General features: G+C 44.7%; 1 long non-coding RNA gene across 1 annotated transcript; it reads right to left on the reverse strand.

Moving 5' to 3' along the window:
• Window positions 1–39: 39 nt before the first annotated feature.
• LOC118531629 (uncharacterized) lies at window positions 40–1,738 on the reverse strand. The gene is made up of 2 exons (XR_004915301.2): window positions 648–1,738; window positions 40–284 (listed from the first exon to the last, which is right to left on the reverse strand). It is a non-coding gene; the product is annotated as an uncharacterized LOC118531629 (long non-coding RNA).
• Window positions 1,739–13,005: the final 11,267 nt, after the last annotated feature.

A 13,005-nucleotide genomic window follows, 5' to 3' on the forward strand; every position in this document is an offset into this window, starting at 1 on the left:
TCTTCCAGTATGTGGAAACAAGTGAAGACCAACCACATGAAAAATGCAAAGGCAATTTATTCAGAACTTGCTATGCAGGAGAGCCACCATCCGTCGAGTTTGGCAGAAAAATCAAAGGCAGACAGAGGAGTGGGAACGGTTGATAGAGGAAAAAGGCAATGCTTCAGGCGTGCCCTCGTTGAAGGCTATTGGCGGAAAGCTGTAGGGAGACTAATCAGAAGTGGGGCATCCTGTGTGATCCTAGCCATCGGCAGTTAGCCATGTGTGGCTTTCTCTGGTTGATCCTGAGTTGGGACAAAAATTAGGAAAGCTGTCAGTTATTAATCAAGTCCTGGCCATTCGGGGCCAATTGTTACAGTCGTTTATTGTTTAACTTCCTGGGTTGTTTCTAAAGCTAGCAATCTGGCTTCCTGCAAGTCTGACTTAAAACAGGCAGGCTTCCTAGGTTGTGGGTCAGAGTTCTATTTGTATATATGGTTGGACCACTGTATATTGAGATTAAACACTATAAAAGTAAATTATGAAAAATGAAGTTTAAAAACAAGATATACTAAATACAAGCCCCAATCTATTAGATTTAGCAGACATAAAACTACTCTGTAAAATGGCTAGTAAAGTTTACAAACATTTTCAAATTCTCTGCTTACCTTGTCACAGACCAGCACTGGGGGTCCTGGGGACATCCCCTCTGAGCAGCACTGCCTGGGTGGGTTTTTAAACCAGCACAGCTTGAGAGGAACCCCCTAGAGAAAAGTCATTTCAGCGATGGATGCTGCCTCCTTAAAAACCCAAATGTGTACAGAACAGACCACACAAAGGCCAAGCTCTAGAGGGAAACTTTGGAATCAGTGGTACAGAAGTCAGTTCAGTTACAGTGTCAGGAAGTTTGGGGTGTAATAGCTAGATAGAACTTTAAGAGAAGCTAGTGGTGGTTGAACTCAAACACTTACGGACCTCCCAACCCCCCTATCATCACCATCTTTAGTTCCTCAGAACTGGGGTACTAAGCCTTGTTTAGGCAATGTTTCTTCACATTGGGAGGGATTCTTCCAAGTTATAGCTTTCAAGAATTCCATTTGCTTCATTTACTTCATTTAAAACTTGGTCCAGTCACTAATGTTTACAATTTCCTTTTTAAAAAATCTTTGAAATAGAGCTAATCACGGTGACAATATCACAGGTATTGGAAGGCTTAAATGAGAAAGTGTGTAAACTGCTTGGCACAGGATATATGTGAATCAGCTGCCAATAGCTTAAGGCTTCCTCAGAGTAAAAACCAAAATCTCTTTATGTGCTGCCTTCTTACCTCAACCTCATCTACTATCAGGGACCCTCTTGTCTTAGGACCTTCTCATGTTTATTCTCTCTGCCTGAAATGCTATTTCCCCAGATAGCCACATGACCTGTTCCCTCACCTTAATTTTGGTCATATGTTTCCTCCCCTAACCACCCTACCGAAGACAATTGCAGACTCATTGCCTGAGTCCCAATCTCCCACACTCTACTTTTCCTTTCTTCCGCAGCACTGATCACCTCACACACTACATAATCCACATCTTTTCGTTGTTATTGAGTCTATCCTCCCACCAGAATGTCGGTTCCGCAAGGTCAGGAAACTTTGCTTTGTTGCATCCCCAGCTGATGGGATAGTACTTGACCTAGTAAGTGCTCAACTCAGACTTGCTGAGTGAATGAAAAGAGATCCCACACACTGTGAATGGACAGCCATTCTTTCCTTCTTAACATTGTATGTTTGGGCTGTGAGGTGTCAGAAGGCATTATTAGTCATCAGACGCCTGCCACAACACAGAACGTAGAGAGAAGGAGGCAAGTGTGATGTTGTGATTCATAAGAAATACATATTTGGTCTTCATCCCTGTTTCTGGCTCACAGCTCCTAAAACCCTTGAAATGTCCTAGGTGTTGAGATTGATAAAGATATCTTGTGTTATGTTAATGAGGTGACCGTTGGACTACACCTGAGGATGGGGGCTGGTTGCCTGGAGAACCAGCCAGGTCATTAAAGGGTTGGAACTTTGGTCCTGCCCCCTGACCTCCAGGAAGGTGAGAGAGGCTGGAGGTGTAATCAGTCCTCAGTGGCCAATGATTTAATTAATCGTGCCGGTATAATGAGGCCTCCATTAAAACCTCTAAGAGGAAGGGGTTAGCCGGCAATAAAATTTTCATGGAATTTAATTGAAATGTGAATTTTATTTTTTTTAAAGATTTTATTTATTTATTTGAGAGAGAGACACAGAGATAGTGAGAGAGAGAGCACGAGCGGGGAGGAGAGGGAGAGGCAGACTTCCCGCTGAGCAGAGAGCCCGACCGAAGTGGGGGCTTGATCCCAGGACTCTGGGATCATGACCTGAGCCAAAGGCAGACACTTAACCAACTGAGCCACCCAGGAACCCCTGAAATACGAATTTTAAGTCACAGATGCACTTCATTTTGAATGTGTACCTTGCTGCCCATTTATGGCCAGCATCACTCCTTACTGCCTTGTAACCTGACTGCCCTCTGGTGGTTAACTGTTCTTACTAAATTACGGGAATAATTGTACAGCGAGTCAATCGAATCTCAAGGTTGAAAGGGATTCAAAGTCAGCCAGTCCCATTAAATGTGGTGCAGAGAGCTAGACTTCAGGGTATGAAGACAGAAGAATATGTATAGGAATGCCATCATAGCTTTCAAATTTTAAGTTCACTTTCGGCGCGAGAGTAGTTACCAAATACATCAACCTCAACCCCTTCCCCTCTTTTTTCAAGTAATAAAGAAATGGAGACCCAGTGAGGTTACAGTTCTAAGGCAACTGTCTTCATTTTGAAGAGCAATCAAAATTAACATCCTAAAAATCCATTACAGCATGATTGGTGACTATATAAATTCGGGTAATTGATGTATCAGATCATATCTCTAAAACATCTGAAGAGAAACAAATCTGGATGTTTCTGGAGGTTCATTTTTCTCCTTCATATTGGTCATTTGGCAGAGAAGTGGCTCAGCAGACCTGAGCTGGCTCAGTCAAATAAGCAGATACCAGATGTGGGATTCTGGAGGCTCCCCTTTTCTGACCAATCAGAGCAGTTCTATACTTCATCCCACTCTGACCCATCACTGTAAAAGATATGTAAAAAATTAAGGACAGAGGGGCCCTCTTGATTGGAAAGTTGGCCAGTGTATAGAGACCCTCTATGCCTGGCCTGAGCTCTGGGATAATTAGATTTGAGGGATCCCATGGACTTGACTACTTTCTACTAGTAAGTTTTTTCTCTAATAAACCCTATTTTATACCTGTATAATTTGACACTACTGCTGTTTTCATGACCCTTTTTCATGATGCATAACGATATACGAATGTGTCCTCTTAGAGGAGACATTAGTTAACCTGTCAAAACTGGGAACATATGTGTTATGTAGATGTAATTACAGACTTCAGTACTGTCCCTATGGTTAGACCCATAGGTTGCCTAATGCTTAAGGAGTCATTCAATAAATAATAAATCCATTAACCACTGATAATTATTTGGCCTTGGCTCTGTCTGATATTTTCCATAAATCTTTGACCCTTCTAGTGTCAAGATGGCATGGAACGTCAGTCAGCAAGGTTAAAATGAAAACTTCATTTTCAGTGAAACTAGAAAAAAATATATAAAATAAGTGAAGAAATTTCCAAAGCAGTGGAGATTAAGCAGGGCTCATGTAAGAGAAAGAATCTGTGAGTTCTGGGTCAGTTTCAGTTGATTGATTTCTTCTTCTCATAATGGGTAATGTTTTCTTCTTTCTTGGCATGCCTGGTAACTTTTCACTGGATGCCAGACTTTCACCTTTTTGGGTGCTGAATATAATTGTATCCCCCAAATATTCTTGTGCTTTGTTCTAGAATGCAGTTCTGCTATTTGGAAACAGTTTGATGCTTTTGGGTTTTGCTTTCAGGATTTGCTAGGTGGACCCAGAGGCGTGTTTAACCTGGGGCTAATTATTTCCCACTTCTTTTTTTTTAATTTTTTTTTTAAAGATTTTATTTATTTATTTGAGAGAGAGAGAATGAGAAAGAGCACATGAGAGGGGGGAGGGTCAGAGGGAGAAAGCAGACCCCCCGCCGAGCAGGGAGCCTGATGCGGGACTCGATCCAGGGACTCCAGGATCATGACCTGAGCCGAAGGCAGTCGCCTAACCAACTGAGCCACCCAGGCACCCTAAATTTTTTATTACTGTGTTCAATTAGCCAACATGTAATACATCATTAGTTTTTGATGTAGTGTTCAAGGATTCATTAGTTGCATTTTACACCCAGTGCTCATCACCACTTCTCACTTCTGAGTCTCTACCTGATGCTCCATGAATTATGCGGCTTCCCAGTCTGGCTGGTGGGAAAAGGCACTAATTCTCCCCAACCCAGTGTATACTGTCCTCTCTAATTCTTTTGGATGATTCTTTCCCGGGCCTCAGGTTGTCCGCTTTCACACCTACAAAGATCAGCACTCTCCTGGAAACTTGAAGGGGATCCTGGGTAGATCTCTGGAGCTTGCTGTCTTCGGTGCTTTCTTCTCCAATACTCTGTCCTGTCAACTCGAGCCACCTTGCTTTCCCCAGTCTCTCAGCCCTGTATCCCCAAATCAAAGAGTCCACCAGGCTCTACCTGGGCTCCCCCTCACTGCACCACAGCTTGGGAACTCTCTCAAGGCAGTAAGCTGGGGTAATATCATAGGTCATACCTCATTTGTTTACCCCCTTTTGTGGAATCACTGTCCCTTGTTGCCTGATACCCAAGATCTTGATAACTACTATTTCACATATTTTGTCCAGTTTTTTGTTGTTGTTTCAAGTGAGAGATGCATCTGTCCTTGTTATGCTGCATCTTGATTAAAAGCAGACACCCAGGGGCTCCTGGGTGGCTCAGTCGCTTAAGCATCCGACTCATGATCTCAGCTCAGGTCTGATCTCAGGGTCGTGAGTTCAAGCCCCACATTGGGCTCCATGCTGGGTGTGATATCTCCACACTAAAAAATAAAAAAAAAATTTAAAAAGCAGAGGCCCAATAATTATTTTTAATGTTATCATTTTCTTTATTAATTCCACACATTTCAACAAAACATTTGGTCAGGAAAAAAAAAACGATAAGAAGAAATTTACCCAAGTAACAACACATTTCATAAGGGAAACCTGAGTGGTAAGTAAGAAATGCCATAGAAGTTGCAGCGGTGCTTCCTGGAATGGAAAGAGAAGACACTGTGGAAGGAACAGCATTTGAGATGAGGAGTAAAGACTTGGTAGAAAAAAGGGGTATTTTTGACAGGAGATATGGCACCCACCAAACCACAAAGGAAATGATGAGGTGTATTTGGAGAATGGGAGTCAGCCTGTGGCCGCTGTGTGGGTGTCACGAGAGATAAGGCTGGAGAGAAGGTCAGATGCGGAAGGCCAAAGGAACTTGGACCAAGAACCCTCAGGGAAGCGGGGACTCAGATCAGAGGGAAGCCTTAGAACAGTGGATCTCAAAGACCTGTGAAGGGGAGGCACCTGGAGGCAAGAGGGCCTCTCTGGAGGCGCTAAAAGCCATTGCAGAGGGAAGGAGAGATGGGTTTGGACAGCTGAGAGGATATGAGAAGTCATAGCTAACTTGGGACTCAAATCGGGACATCTGGGAAATGGTGGCATGAAAAACCAACACGAGGAAGTCAGCAAGGAGCAGGTTTGAGAACTGGCCCTGTTCAATCACGAGCTAGCTAAGCGGGAGATAACCAAGATCAGCATTTGATGACAATGTCCAGGTGCAGTTAACGATGTACACCCATGAAAGAGTGCAAAGCTAGGATGTTACAGGCACTTTAAAATGAATTCTTGGGTAGTCAATCAAATCCTGAACAAAGTACCTATTGATAATTCCCTCCATGTGGGGTTAGATGTTGCCCCAGTTTCCAGCCGTAGAAACTCCGCTTGGTATAATTCTCAACAACAACAGCAGAGGGCAGCAAGTGTAGGTGGTTGGGATATTCCTCACAAGGCACTCAGAGGACTTGGGATTCTGCCCTCACCAATAGAAGGTGTTTCTAGCTGCTGGGGAAGAGAAGGCTGGCCGCAGTTTGCCGGGTAAACCACAGATCCATCTTCTTACAGATGGAAATGCTGAGCAAGGCAATAGGGACCTCTTTATTCCCTCAAGTGAAAAGAATAACAACTAAATTTATTGAGTGCCTACTATTTGAAGAGCTATGTGTATAGGATGCCATTTAATTATCTTTTTTTTTTTTTTAAGATTTTATTTATTTATTTGACAGAGAGAGAGATAGCGAGAGCAGGAACACAAGCAGGGGGAGTGGGAGAGGGAGAAGCAGGCTTCCCGCCGAGCAGGGAGCCCGATGTGGGGACTCGATCCCAGGACCCTGGGATCATGACCTGAGCCGAAGGCAGACGCATAACGACTGAGTCACCCAGGCGCCCGCCATTTAATTATCTTAACAACCTGAAGAAGTTGGTATTATTATTACCATCTACATTTTATAGGAAATGAGTTCAAGTGGATACAACCTGTAAATGATTGATATCTGGTTCCAGAGTGCACATACTTAAACATTACATTGTATTAACTCTCCAGGAAGTGGTATTGTTATTGGGGGGGTGTGTGTCTGTGTATGCTTTTTGGTGCATAGAGAGTTTTTGTTAGTTTGTCTACATTTAGGGTTGATGGAGACCTTGTAGGCAGAAACAAGATACTTCAGTTTGTGGCAGCAAAGCCACTTAAAATGTGGTCTCCTGACTAGTGCTGGTCCCTGAACTATTTGTTATGGGTCTGCAACAAGGTAAGTACAGAAATTCAGAGCAAGCATTTAGACACTCTTGTAGCAACTTGGCAGTAATTTTAACGCCTGTTGAATCTAATAATAAAAATTGGGGGCTCGTATTTTGTATGTCTTTTATTTCATTTTTCTAGGAATTCATATTTATTATTTTTGAGAAAAGTTAAGTCCACAACAGATTGGAATTTTTATTTTTAGAAAGCTGCTTCTAGGGCACCTGGGGGGCTCAGTCATCAGTTAAGCATCTGACTCTTGATTTCGGCTCAGGTCATGATCTCAGGGTTGTGAGATGGAGCAAGCCCTACATTGGGCTCTGTGCTGGACGTGGAACCTGCTTGAGATTCTCTCTCTCCCTCTCCCTCTGCCCTTCCCCACCCCAAAAAATTAAAATTAAAAAAAGCTGGTTCTCCACCACAAGATTGCTTGATAGCACTTCAGTAGAGTTTATAGCACAGACAGAAAAGTCTAGAGAGTCTTAGATGGGTTCCTTTTACAGGGGAAATGAGCAGCCAGCACAGGTATTAAAACATTAAAACATTAAAACAGAGGCGCCACTCCTCTAAATCCCCCAGTACTTCCACTGATGGTCATGATTAAAATAGAGTGAAGGGAGGGCACCTGGGTGGCTCAGTCGGTTGGGCATCTGCCTTTGGCTCACGTCATGATCACAGGGTCCTGGGATCGAGCCCCACATCAGGCTCCCTGCTCAGCGGGGAGCCTGCTTCTCCCTCTCCTTCTGCCCCTCCCCCTGCTCATGCTTGTGGACGTTCTCATTTTCTCTCTCTCCCGTCTCTCTCTGAAATAAATTTAAAAAAAGAGTGAAGGGGGAGAAAGTTGAAGGGGAGGAGGAAAAGGAATAGAGAGAGAAAGCAGAAGGAAAAATCTTGATAAAGCTTCAAGAACAGGGTCCTCTTCCCTTCTTGGCCAAATCACTGCAATGAGAACAGGAAAAGCACATTATGAAGAAACAGATGGAGTATGAAATAATTTTTTAAAACCCTGTTCCTAGATAGTGCGGAAGCACATACATTTGATACAGCAAAGGATTCTGAGAGCCATGTAACCAACCAGGCTTCCACCTTGATTCATTTCTAGTCACTTACCTTAAAAAAAAAACACACAAAAAAACAAACAAAAAAACAACAACCCTGATTTTCAGTTGAAAGATGAGCCTCCCTCCAGCTTTGGCATCAAAAAGTTGCGATTCAGGAATGCAGAAGAAAAAGTTTTAGAAGTGCCATTTCTCAGAGAAAAACAAAAATCAAACAAAAAGAGAACTTGCCAAGGCATAAGTAAAATTTAAAAATAGGAGTGGAGTTTGTGAGGGTAAAGGAGGAAAAAAATGAACTGTTCTTGGTTCAGTGGCAAGTGTTTTCCTTCTCTGAGGCAATAAAAGGGGAGACGCTTAGCAATGTCTTGATTCAGGAGTGAGTACCAGCTTAGCAGCTCACAAACAGAGCAGACGTCCACCCGTGTTATATGATTTGCCAGGAAGTGTTTCCCAGCCCCCCTCCCCCCCCCCGCCGCAAATCTTCCCTCCCCTGCTGCTACTCTAAATTTTTTTCAGATTTTTTTTTTCTTAATTAATGTCTACACCCATCATAGGGCTTGAACTCACAACCTCCAAATCAAGAGTCGCTCACTCCTCCCACGGAGCCCGGCAGGTGATCCCTGCTCTGCATTTAAATGCCATTCTTTGACTTAAGATTCTGCCTATTATTAGAAAGCCAGGAGCCCTGGAAGGATCAATACATGCAACCATATTGATCATTTGTATCTGGGTATGTTGAGTTTATCAGACCCATCCAGAGAGCGGGATTTGAAAGAAGAGTTAGGTGGGGTCTGGGGGTGTTGCAAGCATTCGTTCTTCTTTAGCAAACACTTGGAGTCACCACTATGCGCCAAGCACTAGGAACACATGTCCCTACCCTCAAGGAGTGTACCGTCTCCTGAAAGAGACACAAATGAATCCAGAAAATCACACAGATATGGGATGCTTTAATGCATACACGAGGTGGTGTAGAAGGGTCAGAGGAGAATGCATTCACCCTGGGGCTGAGGGGCAGGGAGGTAGCAGCAGTAGTCAGAGAGGTTAATGGGGAGGTGGTTGGATCATACTGGTGACAGAGAACTTGGGTCTTTGAGTGAAGTGGGGAGCTGTCAGCAGAGGAGTGACCTGATCTGACTCGTATTTTATTAAAAACAACAACAACAACCAGGGGTGCCTGGGTGGCTCAGTCGGTTAAGCGTCTGCCTTTGGCTCAGATCATGATCCCGGAGTCCCAGGATCAAGCCCTGGATTCGGATTTGGGCTCCCTGCTCAGTGGGGAGTCTGCTTCTCCCTCTGCCCCTCCCCCACTCATACTCACGTGTCTCTCTCTCTCTCGCTCGCTCAAATAAATGAAATCTTAAAAAAACACACACACATTTGCTACTATGTTGAGAATAGACTTCAGAGGCGCATATGGGTAGAAACAGGGATACCTGTTAAGAGCCATTGCATAAATTCAAGCAAGTGGGGGCGCCTGGGTGGCTCAGATGGTTAAGCGTCTGCCTTTGGCTCAGGTCATGATCCCAGGGTCCTGGGATCGAGCCCCGCATCGGGCTCCCTGCTCAATGGGAAGCCTGCTTCTCCCTCTCCCTCTGCTTCTCCCCCTGCTCATGCTCTCTCTCTCTGTATCTCTGTGTCTCAAATGAATTAAAAAAAAAAAAAATTCAAGCAAGGGATTGTATGAACCCTGTGTTTGGCTTCCATAAATTTGATGTTTTAACGTCTTCCCTACATATATATGGCAGACACACCTCATTCTGGACAACCTGTGCAATCACCCTGGACAAGCAACTTAATTTCTGTTTTACCTATAAAGAGCGATCTTGATAATTATTGTACTTATACCTATAAAGGTGTCGTGAGGATCAAATGAGTTAAACTAAATAGAGTATTTGGAAGAGTAGCTGATGCACATAAATAAATTGTGAGCATATATAATATTAGTCAATGTTTTTAATGTTCCTTTCCCCTCACTTTCCTTTTTTAAATTGTCTTATTTGGATTAAGGAAAGGAGGATATGTCCATTTCCAGATAAGGATAGTTGAAGTTGGGTCTTTAGAAAGTGACCTAAATCAAAAGTCAAGTCAAGTGTAGCAGCAGATGAGAACTTGGAAGTTAGTTCTAGGTGGGTCAGCGTGGAGAAACCTCCTGTAGGGATGTCACAGGGCCATCAGAAACAAGACTGAATTTCTCAGCCTTGCCCGCAGGTAGGTGTGGCCATGAGACTAAGTCCTGGGCCAAAGGAGGTGACAGGGACAGTAAGTGTGAAACTTTGGGTCATGTCCTTAAAGAGAAGGGATATGTTCCCTATTTCCTTTTTCCTGCTGGCTGGAATGCAGACACAGGGGTGACCCATCTAGAACCATCCAGACAAAATCAATTTCCTAGGACAGACAGAGCAACCAGATAAAGAAGCCAGAGCCCTGACAACTTAGCAGAGAACACCCACCACTCCAGCATTAGCTGTTACCAGAGAGAAAAATACGCTTATCTTGCTTAAGCCTCTGTTGTTTTAGACTCTGTTCTATGCAACCAAACTTATATTCAAATGAATACAGACTTCCAGAAAAATATGCCCTCAAGACCACTGCTTTGAATTGCCATAAGACCAGTTAGGGGGTGCCTAGGTGGCTCAGTTAGTTAAGCCATAGACTCTTGATCTCGACTCAGGTCATGGTCTCGGGGTCCTGAGATCAAGGTCCGCATCATTCTTCTCGCTAACAGGGAGTCTGCTTGAGATTCTCTCTCTCTCATTCTCCTTCTGTTCTTCCCCTCCTTCTCTCTCTAAAATAAATCTTAAAAAAAAAAATCAATTAGAACAGAGATGTGAACATACATAAAGGTGCCACCTTCACATCTGTAAAAAAGTACAGCTGCAGAGAGGGGACTGGATGGAGCTCTTTGTCAGCTAAGAAAAAGAGGCTTAGCAAGGTCCACCCCCTTCCCCCAATCCTGAATGCTTTTAGCCACAGCATCCTGTTAGGTGATTCTGAACCTAGTCCTCTCTCCATCTCCGTGAAGCCTTTCCTCTCTTCAGTATTCCACCCTGATCCAAGCCATTTTGCCATCACCCCACCTCCAAAATGCCTGAAATGCCATCTAATCTCTCAGCTCTTACACTTCACCCAGTTTCCCTAAATTTCAAATCAGAGGCAACTCAACTCTGGTCTCTCAAAGGACTCTCTCAACACACCCCTCCTCTATGTCCTCACACTCTCCCAGATTGGATGCTCCTGATGTGTGGTTCCCAGGAGGACCCTAAAATCATTTCCCGAGCCCAGAGGCAGCTTACTCAATGTAAGTTTACCTTTTCTCCCTCTTCCCACAGACATTTATTAAACTCTTTTTCTTTGCCGGGGCTCATACTGGGGACCGGCCTATACAACTGGCCCCAGCCGGAACAAGAATGAAGTCCAGCTGTCATGCAGCATAGGTGTTTGGAAGCTCACTTCCGTATGTAGGATCTAAGGCAGCAGGTGTGATGCAGGGAAGGGGAAGGGAGTATGTGAGAACTTTTCTGCATGGGATTGGAGTAGGATTTCAACACAATCTGAAGAATTAAAGTCTAATTTTAAACAGGTGGGTGATAGGTAGCCATAAAGGAAAGCTAACTTAGGATTTAGGACATTTCCAGAAATTGACATGCTAGTACACCTTACCATTATCTTTTTTATAAAATAAATTGCACTGCAGATCGGGGCTCAAAGTAATGTTCTATTGGCTTATCAAGCAAGTCCAATGGGAAGCCAGAGGGATCTGATTTTTTTTTTTTTAAGATTTTATTTATTTGACAGACAGAGAGAGAGCACAAGTATGGGGAGCTGCAGAGAGAGAGGGAGAAGCAGGCTCCCCACTGAGCAGGGAGCCCAACATGGGGCTGGATCCCAGGACCCTGAGATCATGACCTGAGCCGAAGGCAGACGCCCACCCAGGCGCCCGGGGATCTGATTATTTTTATCAAACAATACAGAGCCACATTTTGCCAGCTACAGATTGCAAGGAGCCCTCTTCGCTTTCCATCACTGGAACGCTTTCTCCTTGGTTGTGGTCTTTCAAATGCTGCATGGAGTTGTGTGTGTCGGGCCCAGTGCCAGATCAATGGGAGATTCTTAACACTGATTAGATGAGGGAAGGTATAAGATAAAGGTAGGAGTGCGTCAGACATCGCTGGCGTTTCACAGTGTAATCTGCCCTCTGTACACATATGGGTTTGGCTACTACATCTATCATTTGCTGTCTGCGTCACCCTTGGCAAAGTTGCTTACGAGCGTGGGATATGTAAGAGGGATAACAATAGCGAGGACGATTGTAAGGATTAAATGAAGGAACTGTCGCACTTGCCACGCTTCCCTGGCTGAACAGAGCTCTATCTTTCTGCCAACTCCCCACGGACAAAGCTCTTGCCCCGCTTCCTCTGCTTCCTTCTAAATTCATCTAGCCAATCACTATAAAGAGAGCTACCCTCTGCACCTATGCACCGCCCGCGGGGCCACGCCTCCCTGCGGGGCCACGCCTCCCTGCGGGGCCACGCCCACATCTATACAAGTCCCGCTTCCACCCTAGCAGCCCTCAGTGCTCCACCTGCTGGTGTTTTAGCAGCTGTCTGGAGTCCCTCAGCCACCAATCAGCAGCCGGCAGGGCCCTCCCGCCCCTACCCTCTGAGATTGTCTTCCCTCAGTCCCTCCCACATAGGCCAATCAGTGCGAGGCAAGCGCCCCCAAAACTTTGTAAGAAAGCGGTGGCGGGGGGGGGGCGGTGGGGAAACACAGAGCAACCATGCCCACCTCTCTGCCCTCCCTAAACCCACTCCTTTTTTTTTTTTTTTTTTTAAGATTTTATTTATTTATTTGACAGAGAGACACAGAGAGAGAGGGAACACAAGCAGGGGGAGTGGGAGAGGGAGAAGCAGGCTTCCCACGGAGCAGGGAGCCCGATGCGGAGCTGGATCTCAGGACCCTGGGATCATGACCTGAGCCGAAGGCAGACGCTTAACCTCTGAGCCACCCAGGCGCCCCAACCCACTCCTTTTTAAACGGGTGCCATATTGAAAAGGATCTGGTCAATCAAGTATGGTTCAGGCAAAATCAATAAGCTGCTTTCTTGAGGGGTATTTGTACTTTCGCACGGGTACATCACTAACCACCAGTAGGGTGA

The sequence above is a fragment of the Halichoerus grypus genome, chromosome 9 (assembly GCF_964656455.1).
Source record: "Halichoerus grypus chromosome 9, mHalGry1.hap1.1, whole genome shotgun sequence".
NCBI lineage: Eukaryota > Metazoa > Chordata > Mammalia > Carnivora > Phocidae > Halichoerus > Halichoerus grypus.